Source organism: Coptis chinensis, chromosome 2 (assembly GCF_015680905.1).
Source record: "Coptis chinensis isolate HL-2020 chromosome 2, ASM1568090v1, whole genome shotgun sequence".
NCBI classification, from domain to species: Eukaryota; Viridiplantae; Streptophyta; class Magnoliopsida; order Ranunculales; family Ranunculaceae; genus Coptis; species Coptis chinensis.
In genome coordinates, this window is record NC_141457.1 from 4096164 (window position 1) to 4119052 (window position 22889).

The window sequence follows — 22889 nt, forward strand, 5'->3', positions numbered from 1 at the left end:
ATCCAACAATGTCAATATGACACATCATATACTTACATGTGCCAACTCTCGTAACTCAGATGGCTTTTTAGTACCCACTGACGTGCTTGTTCATACTCCACACCTTCCAATCTATACGTCGCACTTGGGCCAAGTGGTCCGCACCCTCATTGGTATGTCCTCCACACTATCTGAAAAATCTGGTAAAAGTTGTGATTCATTATTAACCATCTTATCAAGTTTATCTAACAGACCCCCTCCTCCTTTATATCCAGCATAGTACATAAGTGTCTCCTCCCTCAAGTAACGCTCCGCAATACAACTTTCGGGACACGCTTTGTTTGTAACAGAATCCTTGAAGATTTTCATGTATCTTTCCAAAGCGGGAAAAAATGAAAAAAAATTAAACTATAGTAGAAGCAATGGAAGTAGGTTGAAAAAAAGGAAACAAAAATAGAAACAAGTTGTGTACGTACCTTTCGAAATAATACATCCACCTACAAAAAATAGGCCCACATTGACGAGCCTTGTAAGCTAAGTGAATAGGTAGATGCATCATAGAAACAAATAGTGAAGGTGGATGGGCAGATTCTCTCAAGAGCACACATGGCCTTGATCATACCCCTTTCCAGTACATTCAGTGTTTCGATCTCCACTTTTTTGGAACATAAAGCACCGAAGAAAGTACAAATAGTTGTAATAATAGATCAAGCTTCTTTTCTGTTCCCATCTCTATACGCATGCTAGATCAACACCGGGAGCAAATGTTGCATCAAAAATATGATAGTCATGTGACTTCATTTGTTTCAAATCCATACAATCTTCCTCGACAATATTGGACCAATTACCACTAAAGCCAACATGCACACTTAGATTTTGTAAGGTCTGGATGAACAACTTCCTCTCTTCTTTCCGAAGCCAAAAAATACCTTGGGGCATAACTCGTTTCCCGTTAACTTGAGTCACCCAATATTTCTTTTTAATTTTCATACGTTTTAAATCATTGCGTGCTTTGGCATTATCTTTAGTTTTCTCCGTATTCAACATTATAGCAAGAAGGATTTCACATACATTTTTTTCAATATGCATGCCATCAAGGATATGACGAACGACAATGTGTTTCCAATACTTGAGCCTAAAAAAGATAGACTGCTTGGAAAAACATGAAGCTGCTTCATTGCCTTCTTGTTCATCACCTTCTCCATTTTCATTTTCTTGCCTTTTCCAAATTTGATTTTCAAATTCTTGGTCATTCTCTTAACTTCAACACCAGTCAACCTAATTGGTTGCTCGTCTAGTTCCTTTGTCTTATCATACGTGCTCTCCCTTGTATCATGTCTAGCTTTCGATGTCAATGGAAGCCAATGTCTAGTTCTCATATACACATGCTTCTTTCCATGCTTAAACCATAAAGAAGCAGTTTTCGGACCACAAGCAGGGCAAGCAAATCTGCCCTTAGTTTTACAACCGGATATATTTCCATAAGCTAGTAAATCGTGGATTGTCCACAACAAAATAGCACGCATTTTGAACACTTCACCTTTGAATGCATCTTTAACCATCGCCCCATCACACCACAAGTCTTGCAGCTCTTTAACTAAAGGCTGCAAATACACATCAATATCATTACCTGGTTGTTTTGGACCCTCAATGAGTGTTGTAAGCATGGTGAATTGCGACTTCATACATAGCCAAGGGGGAAGGTTATATGTCACACACATTACAGGCCATGAACTGTATTGTGTTCCTAAAGTACCAAAAGGATTAAAGCCATCAGTGGCTAGTCCCAGACGAACATTGTGTGGCTCAGCAGAGAAATCTAGATACTTCGAATCCACTTGCTTCCACACTGCCGAGTCAACGGGATGCCTCATTATACCAGGCTTTGATGCCCTAGTAGAATGCCGCCGCATCTCCTTCGCCACCCAACCCACGCTATACAATCTTCTCAACCTATTAGTAAGAGGAAAGTATTGCAAAACCTTTGCAGGCACCCTACTGGTTTGCATCCTCAATTGCTCAATGGTTGCAATTTTGTATCTAGAAACTCCACATGTAGGACAAGAAACCTCAAATTCATTATCTCCCCAATACAAGATGCAATCATTTCTACATGCGTCAATCTTTTGGCATTTCAACTTCAAGTCTTTAATCATCTTATCTACTTTGTACGCATTCTTGGGTATCTTATTACCACTAGGCATCGCCATCCGGAGTAGTTGAAGCAAATAAGTAAAAGCCTTATTGCTCAACCCATTTGTGATCTTCAAATTAAGCAATTTCACGACAAATCTAAGAACAGAGAAGTCAGTACATCCATGATACAATTCAGTCATGGCTGTAGGAACCGTTATGGTTGCACCGAATGATCTACGAACCGCTAAGATAACTCTGAGAATCATACATTAGATCGGCTAAGATAACTCTGAGAATCCAAGATCTATGAATCCGAATCAACCTCTTGATCTTCTGTTGTATTTCTATCAATGGAATGGATGTTGTGTGGGCAACGATCTACCACCCTCTTCTTTCTCTCTTGGCCTCTATCACTCTCAAGGTCAGAACCGAATTTGAACTAATCTTTCTTAAGTAAAACCATGAGTAAGTCGGCCAGAGAAAAAAAAGTTTCCTTTATATAGGCTACAACAGGGACCATGAGGAGAAATTAGGGTTGGGCCTCTTGACGCTTGGGCTTCCCATGTTCGCCCAGAACACACGGCCCAAGTCCGTCAACAAATGACTTATTCCACTAAAAGCCATTATTGCACTACCGCCCTAATCCCAAATTACGTGTTATGTTTATGGGCTCCATATTATATGCTTGTTGATCTCCCCGTGTTTAAGATATCGAATGCCCGTTGATTAAGTCAAGTTACTGACAACTATATTAATCAACTTCTTATGTCCTTAAGTAGTACTACTCAACCTCATTGTCATGTCGGATTACATGACAATCCTTATGAGCTCCTCAAGGGGACATCATCAGCCCGACTTCCTGCGGGTCACGGATTCCTTCTATAATCAACAGCACACCTTACATACAATGTCATTACCCAATCCATCGAGTTTGTTGATTCACAAATAAATCTCACTCATTGATGATTTAAAACAATGTACAATGCACGTAAGTGCCCGTTATTATATCCGGATTAAGAGGACAAGCATCCATAATAACAGAGGTGTTTGTTCTCTTATATAGTCAGTATGAAAGGAAACAACCTCACTTGGCCCTGTTCAATACACACAAAGTGTACTAGTGTAATCCTATAGTCAAGATAGACTAATACCATATTATACTACAACCGTACCATGGTTTGTCCAAATCTATTTAGGTTGTGAACGTTTACTTATATTTTATAAGGTACTGATGATATGATCTTCTGTGTGTCACCACACACCATATCATCTACAACATAAAGTATTAGACACATGCATATAACTAATAACATATATAATATGCATAACATTTGCCCATATGATTCTCATTCAAAATATAAAGAATTAGAGTTAATACAAAAGTAATGATTTTAGTATATAACCCTATCAATGGCTTCACACAAATTATCATTAAACTCAACACCTTCAACGAGTTCTTCTCCCTTGGTACGACCACCTGGATCCTCACCCAAAACAACATCCAAGTTATCAATACTAAGTTCTTCTGCAAGAATGGTGAATGCTACATTCATGTCCACCACAGGCATGTTTGCTTGAAAACTTGATCTATTTTCATTGAGTTGTTCTGGCCTTTCTTTCTCACCGTGCAAAAACCAGAATTTATACGTCTTGTCAAATCCATGGCTAAAACAATGTATCACAACATCATCGTGACTCATTGTCGGGCCTTGGTTTCGACACTTTCTACAAGGACATGGTATAACATTCATGTTGTGATGGTGTTCCACGGCAAAGGAACTAAAATCCTCGACACCTTTTATAAAACGTGGATCTCAAAAATTGTCCAAGTTAATCCAACTCTTGTCTATCAAGCCCACTGACTCCATCACTTAATAAACTTCTAAAAGAAATAGAAAAGAGAGGAATTCAGAACAAAGAAAATAAAATAAGAACATATATATTCATGCATCTTATAATCACTCACACCTAAACATAGCATCATATCGAAACTCAAGATTTCATTTTTTTTGCCTAATTTCATTAATAGTGTAGGTAAAACCTTTGGGTGATGATACCAGAGGTCTGGGGGTTGAACCCTGCCAGCATCAAAGAGTTACTGATCTCATTTAAAACGGGCTTGCCAATAAAAAAAAAATGAGTTAAGCTCATCAAATTAGAAACAAGGAATCCATACTAAAATTCACCATTCACATACACTGTTAGATAAGAGATGCAAATTTATCTTTAAGACAATTCATCAAATATCATGCAAATAGTTGGCGGAAATCAACAAGCCCACACTTCAAAACAGACTCATAGTCTACACATAAAAAAATCAACTTAATTTATATAAAACCTGATGCTTAGAATGAGAAACCCACACAAATCCAAAGAAGGAGGGAAATTTAAACACGCACCTTGATGTGAGAACGCAGATCAAACCTGTTGACATCAATATCAAAAAATGAATGAAGTTACTTCATTTGAGCTCAATAGAAAATGAGTTAGAGGAAAAAAATACTACCTTTAAAACCAAAATAGAAAACGAGTTAGAGGAAGAAAAATTACCTTTGATTTGAAGGCGTTGAAAAGATAGAGAAGGTGTTGGATTTACTGAAAAAGAGCTAAAAATTGGGGGTGAGAGATTTTTAAGACAAAAGTGTGTAAGGGAGTGAGAGAGAATATACATTTTGATGTCGGCTGTTGTTTGTTGTAGTTGTGTGAGACTATGTTTCCTTCTATTATTTTGGGTGGGAACTGAAACTTTTTTCACTCTCTGTTAAATCCTTAAATGTTTTCAGCAGTATTTCATTCCAACTGGTTGGCCAACTCTAAAAACAGTCGGTACACATAAAATATCCGTCGAAAATATCCAACTATTATTAACCGTTGGTATATCGACGGCTTAAAACAATGGGATATCCGTCGGGTAAGAAAAAAAATCTAACAATATGTTAAATAACTAATCCGACGGTGATATTTTGGCGGCCAACAAGCTAAAACCGTCGGCAACTACCAACATATTATAGCCGTAGGTGTACCTTTACTAGGTCCGTCGGCTAAACTCAATTTTTTTGGTGGTGTGGTTGCCAAGATATACCCAATTTTTTTGCTCGTCGTTGTTTTTTTTTTTTGTCTTACGTTCAAAAACCTGCTATGTTGCTTTTCTTTTATAGGGAAATAGCGTCGGTTGGTATTAGTTATCGGTATCCTATTAGGACAAGTATGCAAACCATGCTGCGCATTGGGGGGTTTTTTTTTTGGGCTTTTTAGACTTTGGTCCTACGCATAGTTGGTTTATTAGACTTTGGTCCAAAAAAGTTTGAATATTAGACTTTAGTCCTAGTTCACTAACGGTGAACAAACAGAACTAGAACTAAAGTCTAATATTCAAGTTTTTCTGGACCAAAATCTAATAAACCAACTATGCGTAGGACCAAACTCTAAAATACTTTTTTTTTCTTAAGTCTTAAAGTCTTGAAACCCATCCCTCAAATTCGATAGTTAACATGATTTTTTTGGATTCTAATTGTAATTATGTAGGAAAAGCTCATCTATTTTTTTTTAATAGAGAATAATTATGTTATTTAAGTGACATTAGAAAGGTTTTTCTAAATTATTAATAAAAGAGAGCTTGTTCTAATATTAGTGAGGAAAATTGGGGATAATTATATAATTTAAGTGATATTAGGGAGGCTTTTCTAAATTATTAATAAATAGGGAGTTTGTTCTAATTTTTGTGAGGGAGGTGTTTCAAAATTGAGTAATTATGGAGATTACAAATTGCCTACTCGACCGTGGAAAGGGGTTTCTAAATACCCGGCTATCATATAGTGTAGAGATTCGTTTTCCATGTTTTATTGTAACTCCAAATCATGGACAAGTTAACCTCTTAAGGACTCGAGGTCATTAGATTCTTAGAGACAATCATAATCAACATACAACTCTACACCAAAACTTTGCGCACCATCAAACCACATAAGTTAACCGAATTTGACGATTTTGGGCCAATCATAATGCTTCAAAAGTTTGAAGGACTAATTGTATTTTAGCTCGTTGATAAGAACCTTTTTACGAGAAGAAAAGTCTCCTAAAAGAACTTGTAATGCTACAAAATTGTGATGCTACAAGATAAAATTCACCCAATATGGTATTGCAAGTGTCAGTCTATCTTGTGACCTCGTAGGCCAAGAAGAAAGCTGCATTTGCTGGGACGCTTCTGGCCATGGCAGAACCGAATCCTTTGTGTAGACCTTTTACTCCCTCTGTCGCCATTTTTTTTTTTTAAAAGCATCGATGGAACCAGAAAATTTAGGATTCTTGTAATCACTCTTGACAACATGAGTGGAGTAGAGCATACGCCAAAAATGAGGCTCCAGCAACAATCATGGACTCCCTCCCAACCCTGAAGTGTCTTGTCCACCTGTGATAGTTGCTTGTCACCTTCATATTGCAGCATTTCCAGGAACTTCATGTTCAAAGGTGGGAGCAAGGCCTTTGAAGAGGCCTATCATACCACCTTCGGATCTTAGAACCTGCATAGCAACATCCATCGGACCACCATACTTCACTCCCCACCAGATGAACTCATATTTGCCAAAGCGCTTTGGGCTTGCGACCTGCGTCCGTTCAATCCAAGCAGGAAAAGGATTCAATTAGATTTACTCCCCCTTGCTCTTACAAACATCGTGTCAAGCTTCAGGCTTTCAGTCAATCATTTGCAGTATGTCAACTTTAGTTTTACAAGTAAACAGTTTGAGTTTATAACTATTTAGTACTACAAACTTTCATTTTGTTTCCTAAATAGTATCCAAACTTTTTTTCTCACCTAACAGTACTACGAACTTCCAATTTGATACATTTAGACATTATCTGACCAAAATGTCTTTATGTCCTTAATTTCCAAATTGTCACTCCATTACTTAAGTTATTATAGTCATCTAACCCGTCCCAATATAGTGACTCCGATGGTGATTATATATCTTTTTCATCCACCACCCTACATTACATTAGATAAAAAAAAAAGGTTTTGGTTGGTGGTGGTAGGGGTGAATGAAAAAGATACACTTAGTTACAAATTATAAATAAAAAAATAGGCAGGAGTATTTTGGTCAGATAATATCTAAATGTATCATATTGGAAGTTCGTGGTACTGATAGACAAGAAAAAAACGTTCGGTACCATATTGGAAAAAAAAATGAAAATTCATGTTACTAAATAGTTATAAACTCTAAACAGTTTTACAACTTCAACAAATGAATAAAATATTGTGATGCTTTTCATTTATAATGGGAAACATTGCATACATTAAAGAAAAAGAACAAGATCAACCATCCATACCAGAAGTCAATGTCAACTATCTAAAACAAAAATAAATGTCCAATTAAGTTTGTTCAAGAAGAGAAAAGTAGCATTTAGTTGGGTTACCTTTGAAGCGTTAGCTCAATCAAAATAGTCGTAGAATATTCTGTGTCCTCAAAATAACATGGATATTATGGTTTGACGATCCGATCTTCCAAGTTGTAGACTTTCATGTGGATTTCGTCACAACATCCGTCAATAAAGTATATACAATTCGACTTGCAACAAGGAAAGTTTGAAAGTATTATGACCTACAAACAATGCTTCATGCTTGCCCGCATAAGCTATTTACTTCAGCCCACGGAACCGCAATCTGATCCCACTTATGGACTTCAAATTCAAGCTTCTGCTGAGAAGATTTCCTTTTTCGTAAGTTGCAACAAATCTCCTGATGATTCTACTATATACTTGTTATCCCCAATATATGTTTGATCAATGGGTGGCGACTTTTAGACAATCTTGGATGAGGAGAACCCAGGTCACAACATCAAATTCTCCACTAGAATCCAAAATGTAGAATCGATGTCTATAATAAATGATATCATGAATCCTTTTGCATTCAAAATTCAGGTAGTCCAAGCAGTTTCTCCAGGCTTGTAGAAGGCCAACTTGCTATAACCACTATAAGTTGCCATTACTACATAATCAGGACTAAATGCAGGGTTCCGAGTTGGTGAAAATAATAATTCTGAGTTGAATGGCCTCTTTCAGATCACTGAACTCACCTGCAAAGTCGCAAGTCCAAAGCATGTGATCAATATCTTCTGCATTATTTGCACAGACCACACACCTACAAGCAAGTCTTATGCCTCTTTTCTTGACGACAGCATCAGTGACAGCACAGTTCTGACACAACTAGTCCCTGCATATGTTGGCGGCACAAAGTGATTCCAAACATTTTATGCCAGCTTATTTTGTTTCTTTCTTTTCGTATAGCTTGGAAAGCAGCCACAGCAGAGAATTTCTCTCACATCAGCAGAGTCTGATTCGGATTCAGATTTGACATCGGGAAGCTTTCTCACCCTAGGCTTCTCCATAATTTCTTCCATTAACTCATTATCACTGTCTTCATGTTTCTTCAACAACTTCCTCCTCAATATCGCTTCATAAATCAACGGTATCGATTCTTCGTGATCTTCTTCATAGTATTTCTCAATCATAGCTTTAAAATCTACACACATACCCAAAGGAGTCTTACTAAAAAACCCAACACTTCAATTCAAAGACTAAAAACGAACAAATTTTTTTACCTTTAGTAGTAACATCTTCCACATCATCTAAAGAGACTTGTTCATTCCCATCTTTATAATCTACACACACTAAAAACACAAATATAGTGAGGTTTTACTAAAATGCCCAACTAATTCATATTTAAAGATTAAAATAATAAAAATTTACCTTCCAGGTCATCTTCTTCATTTTCAGAGAAATGGGTGGGTTTAAGGGGTTTTTGGGTTTGGTGAGTTTTTATTATGAGATGATGACGACAAGAATTTGAAGTTTGAGTAGTGAGTTGAAGTAACAAGTGAAGTGTGAGAGATGGGTTTGTTGGAGAAATAGTGACAAGCGTAGTTCACTAAAACTCTTCTCATGTTTTTTGAGGATGGGGAAATAATTTGGCGTTCAGGGTTTAGGGTTTTAGAGGCAACAGAATATGTTTCAAAGTGTCGGTATATTAAGTTTTTTAGTGTTTTTATTATACCGTACAAAGTATCGTGAATATTTGACGAATTATGTTTCTAAAATTCCCCGTTGATAGAAATGGTTTACTTGTGCCCGATTGATGAACAATTAGTCAGGGCCCATTAAAAGCCCATAAATTGATTAGCACATAAAATAAAAAAATATGGGGATGCAGGTATTCGAACCCTGAATTTCCAGTCCTAAAGTCGGAAGCACAAGCAGGCTAAGGCATATAATCAGCAGTATTTTGTGCTACATCCCCGTTTATTTCTTCTATATTAATTCTATTTAAGCTTTGTGGGTTCTACTTCTGATTCTTCAGCTTTCGGTTTTAATGGCAACGCTCAAACTGCGTGTGCTCAATGTACCAAGCGAAGACTTGTGCTCAATGTACTTCAAACTAAATTTGTAGGGGAGCGATATCTTATTATGCACGCTGCAACGTAAGTTTAACTTCGGGGACGCCGACCCTCGAGACCGAATCGCGGAGCGGCTCCCTCAGAACACCGTGTATAAATGACCTCCAAGAGCGACCCCACGAAAGGAGGACGAAGATATTTCAGTACGAGCACATGGCAGAACGCCTCGTGTAATGATAACCATCAAGGGTAATCATTACCCATCCCCGGAAAATAGGGATAACCTCATCAGCACCCAATGAGTGCATGACTTATAATATAACCAGCTCAACACTCATTCACGATCTCGACCTTACACGTGTAGCATAAACACACGTGTCTTCTAGATTGATCCTTCCCTAAGCCTATAAATACCACCTGATTGAACTACGTCGGGCCTGATTCCTTTCTCCCAAGAAAGAAAGAAAAGGAGAAAAACTAAGAAGAGGATACGTAGGCAGTTCGCCGAAGTTTAACTTCGGTCCCAACAAGAAATCCAAAACACTCCTTTACATTGGCACCGCCTCTGTGGGTTTCGATTATTTGAGAGCCACTTTAATCGGGTTCATCCATCTCTAACTCTCAAGCCCACGGCATGGTTAGCCTAGAAGATCAAGTCCAAGACCTTGCCCACCGGTTTGAATAACGAATGAGAGCATTTCCTTGCTCAGGGAGGAAAATGCTACTTTACGTGCTCAGGTGGATAGTTACCAGCAACAACAAGTCGGCAACGGAGCAGAGAACAGCATCAATGACGTTAATCAACAGATTAATGAGTTATCCCAAAGGATTGGCCAGAACGCCGCAAAGAAGGATTCGACACAGATTGTGCACAAGATGCTTAAGACTATTGCACATCTCCGTTCACCGCAGAGGTCCTCAATAAAGCCTCTCCACAAGACTTTATCTAGCCACGCTTTCCCATGTACGACGGCAGCATGTGCCCTGGTCAGCATGTGGCTCGCTATATTTAGAGTTTGGCACTTTACAGCTCACCAGAGTTTGATCATCTCCACTGCAGATTATTTCCAGCCAGCCTCAAGGATGGCGCTCTCGATTGGTTCTTTTCACTGGAATCTGATTCTATAAAAACCTTCGAACAGCTTACTGATTTGTTCGCCAGCCAGTACGTCCACAACAGGCGGAAGAAGGCAGATCTTGATTCTTTGTTTCAGTTATCATTCAAGGAGGACTTAAACTATTCGCGGAATTCCTAGGGACGGTTCAAGGCCGAATCATGTTGTGCATGGAAAGTGGCTTGAAAGAATCTTTCGCCATTAATCGCCTTTTCCAATGCTTGCCGAGGCGAAACACCGACCTTCTCTAGGTCGTTGATGAAGGAACGCCAGAGACACCGGCCCGAAAGCTCTACGCCGCGTGGACAAGTACATCAAGTTGCAGGAAACTTTAAAACTCCCACGGTTTAGCAGAGAACCGTGAGGTCGCAGTTAGCCTCGTGATCGTACACCACGGGGCAAAAGAAGCGCTTAGGTCGCTTTTGCACCAAAGGCCAAAGCACCCGCCGAAAAAAACAGTAGAGAGTTCGCCATCCCGACGCTGGGCCCCCGCCTATATTCCAGGTAAAATTAAGCGAGCCCCATTCTTCCGCCCGGCGAGGCAAAACCGAGAGATCGGCCCGACAAGCCATTTTATGCGATTTCACAACGCCAAATGCCATGAAACCGATGCTTGCTTTGGGAGCTTAAACACTATCTCCGGGGACCTAGTGGAAGCCGCCACATCAAACAAGATACTAGCATTCCCGACGGGCGATTTCGCGATAATAAACCGATGGCTCGCCGAAGTCCGTAGTCGATCTCCATCTCGCCACACCCCCAAGAGTTTCAAGGTCGCCCACGCAGTTAGAGGACGCCCACGAGATCGTTTTACACGAAGCCGAAGCAACACTCATCCGATCGCGGACAATGATCGAACTATTCACGGATTACTTTTCCGGATGATTCCGTGAACCTCATCCAGAGAGAAAAGACGTCGGTTGGCGCTTCTTCAGAAGTCTATCATTTCACCTCCCAGCAGCTCACATCGCGTGTTCAGTCGCAAATAAGCAGCGATATCACTTTTACGGAGGCCGATTTAAGCAAAGTCCGCCTTCCTCATAATGATGCATTGGTTGTCCATGTCAAAATTAGCGACCGGCCGGTCAAGCCGCTCGCTCGATCGACCCGCAGTTCTCGTGGACATCTTGTTCTACCACACCATGCAAGAGATGAGCCTTCCTAAGTCCATCCTCGTCGACCCGACGCCCCCTTTATGGGTTCAATGGATCCGGGGCGATCCCATTGGTGATATTATACTCCCAAATTGTCGGTGGGATCTAGAGAGGACAAGATCACTCCGCCATACACGGTTTCCGTTCCGGACAAACAAAGTCGCCATACAATGCCATCCTCGGACGAAGTTGGATTCATCGATGCAAAGCACATGGCCCACTTTACATCAAGTTCTCCGCTTCCCGTGACCTCGAGGCATGATGGAACTTAGAAGCAATCAACTTGAAGCGTACCATTGTAACCAGGTCAAATCAACAGATGAGACCGCCTCGGAATTGCTTCCCACCATACAGGAACCCTCCAGCTACACAATGGCACGTGACTTAGTCGCAGAAGTCCAACCCCGAATCGCCAAACGAACGCCGGGGCTTTTACAAGCAGAAGTTCTCTCCAATGCCGATACCCGCACTCGCTCCCCGAGTCCTTAATGCGCCAGCGAAGACCTCTAGCATTGACCCAACGACAATGAGCAAATGCGGGCTTAAAGTTTCGAGATCGTCTCAGCTCATGTCAGGCCGCCACAGTTGACAGCAGCAGCCACACCATCAATGTGTTTGCAGCCAGTTCCCACTCCCCAGGTCGTGGATACCCCTGGCAGCGTTGCCGAGCAACAGTCGCTCCACCACCAGTGCACCAAAACCAGTCGTCCCACCGTGTGTTCAGACCTCCTCCGATAGCGAAGTCGCCAAAGGTTTCGCCATCGCTTGTAAAACCTCCAAATGCGTAAAAGAAAAAGTGAATCTTGGCAATCAAGACGACCCTAAGTTTGTATATGTAGGGGCTAACCTCGACCCCACCATCAAAACCCACCTTGTAAATTTCTTTATCTATGAATAAAGATGTTTTGCTTGGTCGTGATATCGATGTGTTCGATAGATCCCGCAATGCGATGCCATAAACTAAATGTTAATCCCTATGCTAGACCAACCGACAAACGACCTTCGCCGACTATCCCTGCGTTTTCAAAAAGCCATCAATGACGCAGGTCGACAAACTCAAGCAAGTCGGTTTTATCCGAAAAGTAGACTATCCCGAGTGGATCGCTAACATCGCGGGCGCATCTAAAAAGAACGGAACAGTTCGCTTTATCGCCGATTTTATTTAATGTAAATCAGCCACCCAAAAGACGCTTTCCCCTACCGCGATCGACCGACCGGGTCGACCGCACTGTGGTCATGAGCTTCTCTCCTTCATGGAAGCGCATACAGTGGGTACAACCAAATCCCACTCGCAGAGGAGGATCAAGAGAATACCTCTTTCATAACAGCAGCAAGGATCTATTCTGCTAACGTTCTCCCATTCGGCTTGAAAAATGCCGAGCAACGTGATCAACGCCTGGTCACCGACATGTTCCAAGACATGTTAGGCTTACACCATGGAGGTCTACATCGATGATATGGTCGTCAAGAGTAAGAAAGCCGGTGATCACCTCGCCCACCTTGAAGCAAGTGCTCTCTCGATTACGCGTGACGGGCATGAAACTCAATCCAGAGAAATGCCTTTTGGAGCCGCCCTCCGCAAGTTTTAGGGTATCAAGTGTCTCAATGAGGATCGGGTTTAATCCGCACCAGATCCGAAGCGTTTTTAGACATGCCCGATCCGCGCATCGAAGAAACAAATACAGAAATTGTCGCATGGTCGCCGCACTCAACCGATTCATATCAAGGGCATCCGATAAGTGTAGACCGCTCTTTGCAACTCCTTAAAAAGGCGAAGCAGTTCTCATGGAGCTTATCAAGTGCCATCAAGCATTCGCCACTCTCAAAGAGTACCTCACCACGCCTCGCCTTAGCTAAACCTAGATGGAGAGACGGGGGCTCTATCCGGCAAGATCCGATTTCGAATCTCGGTTCTCTTCAAAGAGGAAAACAATTCAGAAAAACCGATCTACTTCACAAGCAAGACGCCACGACAGCGAAAAGAATTACTCCTTCCCGAAAGAGCAAGATTTTGCTTTGTTATATTCGCACGGAAATTCAGCCTTACTTTCAAAGCATCAAATCAAAGTTCTTACCGACCTCCCATTGAAGAAAATTCTCCACAAAGAAAACAAAACTACTCGAATGGCGGTTTGGTTTCGAAGAACTCGGCGAACACCACTTTGAATTCATACCATGAATTCCCGTGGCGGATGTGTCGCTGCCGATTTTCTAGCCGGATTTCCCGCTGATGACCCTAATTGGGAACAAGGGAGACCGACCTCCCCAGATTCGAAGGAGCACATCAAATCCACCGGTCTCTCTTTGTAGATGGTTCTATAATCCCCGGCCGGCGCATCGGGGTTGTCTTAGTTTCACCCGATGGAACGGTGATGGAAAAGTCCGCTCGCGATCGACTTTGCCACTTCCAACAATGAGGCGAGTAATGAGGCGCCGATCGTGGGACTTCAGATACCGCAGCTGCAGCTCGCCGTCGAAGAGATCCAAGTCTTTAGTGACTTCGCGAACCGGTCGTTTCGGCCAGTTGCAAAAAGAGTACACTACCCACGAAGGTAACCTTTCCAAGTATCTTCGTGCCGTTCATCGCTTATTGCCTTCTTTTAAGCGGTACACATACATCATTTTTATGGAGGAGAACCGCCACGCCAGACAGCTTTAGCTTTACTTGGCTACCCGCACTCGAAATGCGTTCCCCGACAAATTCTCATAGAAGTCAACGATCGACCCGCATACCGCTTCCACCACACCTTGATGATAAGTTTACCTATTTCCTCTCCGCCACTGGGCTTGAGTCAAACATGGATGCAACCCATCATTTATTATATTCAGTAGCGGCACGCCCCCGAGGAGGCGCACCAAAGGCTAAGCTGATCCCCTACCAAGCCCACGACGCTATTGTTTGGTTCATAACAAATTGTTCGAAATCCTACTGGAGGCCCGCGACTTACGGTGCATTACCCTGCATCGTGGTCGGCTTGATTTTTTGCAGAAATCCACGGCGAGAATGTGGAAATCACGCCGGCGCCGCCGTTAGCCCACAAGGCCATCTCAAGGATATTTTTGGCCCCGGATGCGATCGATGCCAAAGCATACGCCCTCAAATGTCTCAAATGCCAAACATTTGGCCACAATATCATCCAACCCGCCGCTAACCGACAAGATAGCGAGCCGCGGCTATTCCACATGTGGGGCATGGACATTATGGGCCCATTTATCCCACAAAAGAAGAGTATCGGCTTCCGATTTGTCCTAGCAAGAAACCAATTACTTCACCAAGTGGGTAGAGGCTATTCCTTTAGCACACGCCAAGGAGTTACATGTCGAAACTTCATTTGGACCCACATCATCACCAGATTCGGTTTGCTACACACATTAGTAATGGATAATGGGCCTCGGTTCAAAGCGTAACGGTTAAAGAGTTTCTAGCCAAGTGGAAGATCGTTTCACGCTTTTCTACTCCACAAGACGCCAGAGTAATGGTCAAATGTAAAGAACAAAGCAATCTTGGAAAACTTGAAGAAAAAGATTGAAAAGAATAAAAGCCAATGGCCAAATCAATTGAGAATATTTTATGGGCCCACCGCACCACACACGATCCAAAGCATCGGGCGAAGTCTCCATTCTCCTTATGTTATGGCAACGTGGTCGAATTCCCACCGAGCCGATACAACTACTACGACTGATCCGAACTTGTCGAATCAGACATAACGACTCCTGTTAGCACGGAGAAGTCGACTGCTGGAAGAAAAGGGACTTAGTCGCCATCGAAGTCGATCTTATCAAAGAAACTCAAGAACTCCTACAACAAGCGAAGTTCATCCTAGGTCTTTTTCAACCCGAGACCTAGTGCTCGAAAAAGACGCAAAGACGATTCCAAGTTATCACCCACATGGGAAGGCCCCTACATCGTGGAACGCCAGTCGGGAATGGAGCATACCGCTAAGAACCCAAGAGGGAAGATATTGCCGCACTTTGGAATACTTATTCATGAAATTTTTTACCATTAGCGATATTCACGCTTGTATATCTTTATGTTCACATTAATGAAAACTACGTTTTTGGGTTAGCTAGTAAGGTATAATCTACTTACTTGTAGTGACAAGTCAACCAGCCTTTACACAAAGATAGATAAACAACACGCTTATCGGGTCCACCATTCTCGACCAAACCCAGTCTGTCGTTTCAGGAGACGAGAACGCTCTCCGCGAAAGCATACAACTCTTGGTTCGAGCTTATTGTGCTCTACACTTTTCCAAGTCTTGTTACGCCGAGGACCTATATCTCTAGGATCGGATTACACGAGAACGCTTCTCATGGAAATTTCTCCTCGAGCTATGTGCTCTACAAAAGAGCTTACAGCTCTGACCTTTCCAAGTCTTGTTACGCCGAGGACCTATATTTCTAGGATCGACTACGAGAACGCCTTCTCGCTGAAAGCATAGCTCTTCCGGAGCTTTGTGCTCTACAGCCTTTCCAAGTCTTGTTATGTCGAGGACCTATATTTCTAGGATCGACCACAACACGAGAACGCTTCAAGGCGAGCATACAGCTCTCCGGAGCTATATTTTTACAGCTCTACTGACGCTTTCCAAGTCTTGTTACGTCGAGGACCTATATTTCTAGGATCGACCACACGAGAACGCTCCTCAGCAATATGACTCTTCGGAGCTTCGAGCTCTACAGACTTTACTGTGTCTTGTTATGCTGATGACTTATATGTACGATTGACTACACGTAACGCTCCCCATGGAGCAGATCGCTCCTAGAGCCCGCGATGATCCATTGACCCCTCCAATTCCTGTCACGTCGACGACCTATATTTCTAGGGTGACCACAAGACAGGACGCATATTACTAGAATCCTAAGCAGAGCGTTAATTACACACCAGTCCATGGCAATATACATACGGAACATCTCCAATCGATTATATAACCATGCATCATAACAGCTACATCCACCGATCCGGCTGGATTACCCAGAAATCCATATCAATGATCATTACAAAATTAACCAAGTGTGGAACCGCCAATTTCGGGGGAAACCAGGTTCCTTGAATAAAATGGCGAATCGCCGTGCAAAGCCTAAAACACAGCTCTATTGTTGATTTCTCGATAAGAGAGAAAATGTGAACTAAATTTACAACTCAAGACTAACAGAGTCAAAATGAAGATCACCTTTATCGATTCTCGATGACATGCTTATCTTCCTGGTCGCTTTTAGTCGAAGCAAAGATGTCGATCCCCGCGATCACACGATCTCATTCCCTCCTTCATCGCCAAGAACCGCTTTTCCTCGGGTGGTTATACTTTTTTCGTCTGGGGAAATAGCGGCATAAAAGGCCATACGCGATAACGCCTTCGCTTTTCGCCACCTTCCTCGACATTTCTTCGTGATAAGTAGCCACCACAAATTTAGTTCCCTTTCTAACTCACACGCCACCACTAACGCTGCATTCTCCCGAGTGGCGCTTCCTCGATACTTGGTCGCCATCAAATCTTAGCTTTTCTTGTCTCCCCCACGCTTTACCGCGTACATCCTAGCTCGACGGGTGGTTGCCATTCATCTCCGCTGTTTTTGTACAACATCTTTTCGCCTTTTGTCATATCCGCAAAAACTGCATGAAGTAAGTTAACTAATCGGGTCACTTTAGTAATCGACATAACAACTCAAGATGTCCGAGTTTACCAAACAAGCGCCATATCCATCGTCCCCTGCATTGTCCATGTCCTCATCCTTCACCTTCGCCCCTTGTCACCATCCGTCTGATCCCTTCGTGACACCGGGTCGCTATGGGTGCCAGTGGAAGCTACAGCCCCGATTGAAGGCGTTCACCATACGCTTTCTTCCCAGCCTCTCATCGTAGAACTCGCCCCCCCACACCACACGGTCGCGGGACGAAGCTCACTGTTCAGCGGGCTGACGGCCTTTGCCCCCTGTGTCTTTACACTCGCTAGGCGACCGCACGTCGCCTATCCGCATGCGGCGACCTTAAAGACAATGCCGCCGTGGGACGCCCAGCCCTCCTAGAACGCTTTTATGACTCTTCGCCTCTACAAAGCATCGGCTTCCTCTTCCCGCGATCACTATGCATCGCGGGGTTGAAACTCCATCTCTTCCATTATCAGCGGAGAAGTTTCCTTCATGTCGTTTCCTTCCTCGCGATAATGGACGATATCGCCATGATAACAACCTAGAGCACAAACGCATCACACACGAAGCTATAGTTTTTTACCCCAACCTTTTATCAACAAGAGAATCCTCACGTAAAGAGAATAAAAACGCATTGATAAGCGGAATGGAGGAGAGGCAATGAAATGAGCGAGCAAGTGTGACCCAAGTTTGGGAAGAAGGCAAGCAAATACTTGTCTTGGTCAGGTGATGTCGCTTTTATTCAAAAGGAAACGTGTAGACCTTTTACTCCCCTCTGTCGCCAGTTTTTTTTAAAAGCATCGATGGAACCAGAAAAATTTAGGATTCTTGTAATCACTCTTGACAACATGAGTGGAGTAGAGCATACGCCAAAATGAGGCTCCAGCAACAATCATGGACTCCTCCCCAACCCTGAAGTGTCTTGTCCACCTGTGATAGTTGCTTGTCACCTTCATATTGCAAAGATTTCCAGGAACTTCATGTTCAAAGGTGGGAGCAAGGCCTTTGAAGAGGCCTATCATACCACCTTCGGATCTTAGAACCTGCATAGCAACATCCATCGGACCACCATACTTCACTCCCCACCAGATGAACTCATATTTGCCAAAAGCGCTTTGGGCTTGACACCTGCGTCGTTCAATCCAAGCGGGAAAAGGATTCAATTAGATTTACTCCCCTTGCTCTTACAAACATCGTGTCAAGCTTCAGGCTTTCAAATAATCATTTGCGTATGTCAACTTTAGTTTTACAAGTAAAAGCGGTTTGAGTTTATAACTATTTAGTACTACAAACTTTCATTTTGTTTCCTAAATAGTATCCAAACTTTTTTTCACCTAACATATTTAATCTGAACTTCCAATTTGATACATTTAGACATTATCGACCAAAATGTCTTTATGTCCTTAATTTCAAATTGTCACTCCATTACTTAAGTTATTATAGTCATCTAACCCGTCCCAATATAGTGACTCCGATGGTGATTATATATCTTTTTCATCCACCACCCTACATTACATTAGATAAAAAAAAAAAAAAGGTTTTGGTTGGTGGTGGTAGGGTGAATGAAAAAGATACACTTAGTTACAAATTATAAATAAAAAATAGGCGTGAGTATTTTGGTCGATAATATCTAAATGTATCATATTGGAAGTTCGTGGTACCGATAGACAAGAAAAAAACGTCGTACCATATTGGAAAAAATGAAAATTCATGTTACTAAATAGTTATAAACTCTAAACAGTTTTACAACTTCAACAAATGAATAAAATATTGTGATGCTTTTCATTTATAATGGGAAACATTGCATACATTAAAGAAAAAAGAACAAGATCAACCATCCATACCCGGAAGTCAATGTCAACTATCTAAAACAAAAATAAATGTCCAATTAAGTTTGTTCAAGAAGAGAAAAGTAGCATTTAGTTGGGTTACCTTTGAAGCGTTAGCTCAATCAAAATAGTCGAATATTCTCAGGTCCTCAAAATAACATGGATATTATGGTTTGACGATCCGATCTTCCAAGTTGTAGACTTTCATGTGGATTTCGTCCACAACATCCGTCAATAAAGTATATACAATTCGACTTGCAACAAGGAAAGTTTGAAAGTATTATGACCTACAAACAATGCTTCATGCTTGCCCGCATAAGCTATTTACTTCAGCCCACGGAACCGCAATCTGATCCCACTTATGGACTTCAAATTCAAGCTTCTGCTGAGAAGATTTCCTTTTTCGTAAGTTGCAACAAATCTCCTGATGATTCTACTATATACTTGTTATCCCCAATATATGTTTGATCAATGGGTGGCGCGACTTTAGACAATCTTGGATGAGGAGAACCCAGGTCACAACATCAAATTCTCCACTAGAATCCAAAATGTAGAATCGATGTCTATAATAAATGATATCATGAATCCTTTTGCATTCAAAATTCAGGTAGTCCAAGCAGTTTCTCCAGGCTTGTAGAAGGCCAACTTGCTATAACCACTATAAGTTGCCATTACTACATAATCAGGACTAAATGCAGGGTTCCGAGTTGGTGAAAATAATAATTCTGAGTTGAATGGCCTCTTTCAGATCACTGAACTCACCTGCAAAGTCGCAAGTCCAAAGCATGTGATCAATATCTTCTGCATTATTTGCACAGACCACACACCTACAAGCAAGTCTTATGCCTCTTTTCTTGACGACAGCATCAGTGACAGCACAGTTCTGACACAACTAGTCCCTGCATATGTTGGCGGCACAAAGTGATTCCAAACATTTTTATGCCAGCTTATTTTGTTTCTTTCTTTCGTATAGCTTGGAAAGCAGCCACAGCAGAGAATTTCTCTCACATCAGCAGAGTCTGATTCGGATTCAGATTTGACATCGGGAAGCTTTCTCACCCTAGGCTTCTCCATAATTTCTTCCATTAACTCATTATCACTGTCTTCATGTTTCTTCAACAACTTCCTCCTCAATATCGCTTCATAAATCAACGGTATCGATTCTTCGTGATCTTCTTCATAGTATTTCTCAATCATAGCTTTAAAATCTACACACATACCCAAAGGAGTCTTACTAAAAAAAACCCAACACTTCAATTCAAAGACTAAAAAACGAACAAATTTTTTACCTTTAGTAGTAACATCTTCCACATCATCTAAAGAGACTTGTTCATTCCCATCTTTATAATCTACACACACTAAAAACACAAATATAGTGAGGTTTTACTAAAATGCCCAACTAATTCATATTTAAAGATTAAAATAATAAAAATTTACCTTCCAGGTCATCTTCTTCATTTTCAGAGAAATGGGTGGGTTTAAGGGGTTTTTGGGTTTGGTGAGTTTTTATTATGAGATGATGACGACAAGAATTTGAAGTTTGAGTAGTGAGTTGAAGTAACAAGTGAAGTGTGAGAGATGGGTTTGTTGGAGAAATAGTGACAAGCGTAGTTCACTAAAACTCTTCTCATGTTTTTTGAGGATGGGGAAATAATTTGGCGTTCAGGGTTTAGGGTTTTAGAGGCAACAGAATATGTTTCAAAGTGTCGGTATATTAAGTTTTTAGTGTTTTTATTATACCGTACAAAGTATCGTGAATATTTGACGAATTATGTTTCTAAAATTCCCCGTTGATAGAAATGGTTTACTTGTGCCCGATTGATGAACAATTAGTCAGGGCCCATTAAAAGCCCATAAATTGATTAGCACATAAAATAAAAAAATATGGGGATGCAGGTATTCGAACCCTGAATTTCCAGTCCTAAAGTCGGAAGCACAAGCAGGCTAAGGCATATAATCAGCAGTATTTTGTGCTACATCCCCGTTTATTTCTTCTATATTAATTCTATTTAAGCTTTGTGGGTTCTACTTCTGATTCTTCAGCTTTCGGTTTTAATGGCAACGCTCAAACTGCGTGTGCTCAATGTACCAAGCGAAGACTTGTGCTCAATGTACTTCAAACTAAATTTGTAGGGGAGCGATATCTTATTATGCACGCGTGCAACGTAAGCGAACTCAGGACGCCGACCCTCGAGACCGAACTGTGAGCAGCTCCCTCGGGAACACCCGATGCAAATACCTCCAAGAGCGACCTACGAGAAAGGAGGACGAAGATATTTCAGTACGAGCACATGGCAGAACGCCTCGTGTAATGATAACCATCAAGGGTAATCATTACCCATCCCCGGAAAATAGGGATAACCTCATCGGCCCAATGAGTGCATGACTTATAATATAACCATTTCAACACTCATTCCGATCTCTCGACCTTACGTGTAGCATAAACACACGCGTGTCTTCTAGATTGATCCTTCCCTAAGCCTATAAATACCACAGTTGAACTACGTCGGGCACGATTCCTTTCTCCCAAGAAAGAAAGAAAAGGAGAAAAACTAAGAAGAGGATACGTGGCGGTTAAACCGAAGCGAACTTCGGTCCCAACAAGAAATCCAAAACACTCCTTTACATTGGCACCGTCTGTGGTTTCGATTACTTGAGAGCCACTTTAAATCAGTTCATCCATCTCTAACTCTCAAGCCCACGAAGCATGGTTAGCCTAGAAGATCAAGTCCGAAGACCTTGCCCACGGTTAGAATAGCGAATGAGAGCATTTCCTTGCTCGGGGAGGAAAATGCTACTTTACGTGCTTTCAAAGGATAGTTACCGGCAACAACAAATTGGCAACGGAGCGGAGAAACGAAGATCAATGGCGTTAATCAACAGTTAATGAGTTATCCCAAAGGATTGGCCGAGCGCCGCAAAGAAGGATTCGACACAGTTATTGCACAAGATGCTTAAGACTATTGCACATCTCCGTTCACCGCAGAGGTCCTCAATAAAGCCTCTCCACAAGACTTTATCTAGCCACGCTTTCCATGTATGCGGCGGATGTGCCCCGTGCCAAATTGACATGTGGCTCGCTATATTTAGAGTTTGGCACTTCTGACTCACCGTAGTTTGATCATCTCCACTGCAGATTATTTCCGGCCCGACCTCAAGGATGGCGCTCTCGATTGGTTCTTTTCAATCGGAATCGATTCTATAAAACCTTCGAACGACTTTTATCGATTTGTTAAGCCCGGCCCGATGCGTCCACAACAAAGGAAGAAGGCGGATCTTGATTCTTTGTTTGATTATCATTCAAGGAGGGGCGAAACTATTAAGTGAATTCCTAGGGCGGTTCAAGGCGAATCTTTGTGCATGGAAAGTGGCTTGAAAGAATCTTTTCGCCACAATCGGCCTTTTCGATGCTTGCCGAAAGTCGCGAAACACCGACCTCTCTAGGTCGTTGATGAAGGAACCGGAGAGACATCGATCGAGCTCTAAATTTTTCGGCGTGGACAAAAGTACATCAAGTTGCGAAACTTTAAAACTCCACGGTTTAGCGAGAACCCCGGAGGTCGCGCGATCTCGGATCGTACACCACGGGCAAAGAAGCGCCTAGGTCGCTTGCACCAAAGGCCGGCGCACCAGCTCGAGCGA

The 22889-nt window shown here is 41.9% G+C and overlaps 2 long non-coding RNA genes across 2 annotated transcripts; both read right to left on the reverse strand.

Annotated features, from left to right (window-relative positions):
- Positions 1 to 7353: 7353 nt before the first annotated feature.
- LOC147514444 (uncharacterized) lies at positions 7354 to 9107 on the reverse strand. Its single transcript, XR_015213211.1, has 3 exons — positions 8857 to 9107; positions 8709 to 8777; positions 7354 to 8629 (listed from the first exon to the last, which is right to left on the reverse strand). It is a non-coding gene; the product is annotated as an uncharacterized LOC147514444 (long non-coding RNA).
- A 10374-nt stretch (positions 9108 to 19481) lies between these two features.
- LOC147514445 (uncharacterized) lies at positions 19482 to 20932 on the reverse strand. The gene is made up of 3 exons (XR_015213212.1): positions 20685 to 20932; positions 20537 to 20605; positions 19482 to 20455 (listed from the first exon to the last, which is right to left on the reverse strand). It is a non-coding gene; the product is annotated as an uncharacterized LOC147514445 (long non-coding RNA).
- Between the last annotated feature and the right edge of the window lie 1957 nt (positions 20933 to 22889).